Source organism: Amphimedon queenslandica, unplaced genomic scaffold (assembly GCF_000090795.2).
Source record: "Amphimedon queenslandica unplaced genomic scaffold, v1.1 AMPQUscaffold_11213, whole genome shotgun sequence".
In the NCBI taxonomy this organism is placed as follows: domain Eukaryota; kingdom Metazoa; phylum Porifera; class Demospongiae; order Haplosclerida; family Niphatidae; genus Amphimedon; species Amphimedon queenslandica.
The window spans coordinates 6739-8745 of NW_003548543.1; the positions used below are offsets into that span (position 1 = coordinate 6739).

The 2007-nt window shown below is 31.7% G+C and overlaps 1 long non-coding RNA gene across 1 annotated transcript; it reads left to right on the forward strand.

Annotated features, from left to right (window-relative positions):
- Positions 1-940: 940 nt before the first annotated feature.
- LOC109589530 (uncharacterized) lies at positions 941-1979 on the forward strand. Its single transcript, XR_002188756.1, has 3 exons — positions 941-1093; positions 1842-1884; positions 1949-1979. It is a non-coding gene; the product is annotated as an uncharacterized LOC109589530 (long non-coding RNA).
- Positions 1980-2007: the final 28 nt, after the last annotated feature.

Here is a 2007-nt window from a genome sequence, read left to right on the forward strand (position 1 = left end):
TGTAATACTTGACTTAATTGGAACTTTTTCTATACGGTTTTGTAGCTTGAGAATAGGTAGTTGTAGTGGGCCTATTCTCAAAAGGAGTGTATTTTTAGTTTTGGTGCAATTGTGTTGTCAAAATCATCATTTTTAGGTGACAAGAGATGGGAAAGTCATGCATTGGTAGACTGCATATACTAAAAGAAAAGGAAAGTTTCAGCAATTATAATGCATGATAAATGTCAAGTTTTATTGTATTATTGTACATAAAATCACACTTTTATTAGCAATAATAATACTTTTATCATTGTTTTATTTTTATTCTGAATGAAAACGTAATATTATGACGTATTTCCGGTGAAACAAGCCTCAGAACATCCGGTAGGGCCGTGTTTCATATCCAGGGGTATATAGTATCTATGGTATAACCAACTTCTACCATGACACTTGAAAAACAACTACCAGCTGCTGATAATAAGACCACAGTTGACATACATACAACATATCTAACAGGCTAGGCCAGTAAAGAATCAACAAAACTTGATAAATGGACTAATAAGAGCCTAAGCGTAGAGTACCAAACTGCCAATCAATTAATTATTTAACGAGATAGGTTTATATTTTTACGAGCTAGGTTAATATGAAAAATAATTGACCTCCAATACTGCAATCTGATTGGTCAATCGCAAGGTGGCATGGTAGAATTTTAGCTAAAGGACAGTTACTAGAAGCAGTCAAACAATTACTAGTCAGTTTATTGTTATTTATTATCAATTATTATTACCGTCCCTACAGAATTCAGTTCTTTCAGTTTATAAATAAGGAGTTTTATTTCTTTCATTTTTGTCAAAGATGAGGACAAGGTTACTATAAATAGAATGTGTTACTATAAATAGAATGAGTGTTACTAATAATAGATTGCTATTATTATTACTATTATTATTAGTAACATTAATCTACTGGTATTGATAGCTGGTATAGTATCAATGCATTGCTCTGATCATATCATAATGCTGATAGTAATATCATATCAAAATCAATGTTAATGCTGGCATGATGTCTCACTGATATCGTGTCACCTCATTCACCCTCTCCTGTCAAGAACTGGCTGGTAATGAATTTTAATTCAGATCAGAGATGCACACTTGAGTTGTGAGTTAGGATCATGTGATTGTCATGTAGATTAAAAGCAAAATGAACGAGAATCCTGTGATGTGGAAAATATTAATATTAATATGTAATAGTAAGTGCAATAAGTTATTTTATAACATTATTCTTTCTTCTCTATTTCTTCAGATAGATCAGTTTTTCTAAAGTGTAGCTCATTAGTTTATTCATTATTATTTGTATTGATACTAAATTGGCAAAAATGATGGTCTGCCTCTTCAATTAGATATAACAAGGATTACTATCAACTAAACTCAAGTTAATACAATCACTAGCACTGTGAGTGATCATAGTAAAAAAATTAAAAATCACTAAGTGTACATGAGATACTAGTGAGAGCAGTCTTGCATATAAAAATGCATGAAAAGGTCAATCAAAAGTCTACATGCACAAAAAAAGCAATGTTTCTTTTTCCATGGTAGCCCACCATGGCTTAACAATAGTAGTAATAGTCCTATTTCAAGTTGCTTGACTAGCTGTCTTAATTTAGCATTCCTTTTCCTTTTGTCTATCTCCTCATCTTTTCAAGGCTAAAATGAGTGAAGCAATCATGTTATGTTAATAAACTATTCAGTGAATCATCTTGTGAAGATATTGCAAGATTGTTAGAAATATGTAACCCATTTATAATTATATGTAAGTGTGTGAATATTAAAACTATTACAATTATTGTTATGTTGCTGTTCTTTTAGAATAATTATCAAGATATACTAAAAGGGAAGATCCCAACAGAAAGTATGTATACAGGTTTGATTTTAATATTTAATCCCTTCTGTGTCCCCTCTTCTCCTTCCACCAGTCCTCTCCTCCCTCTCTCTCCCTTCCTCCAGATTCTCTCCATGATAATTCATGGAGTAC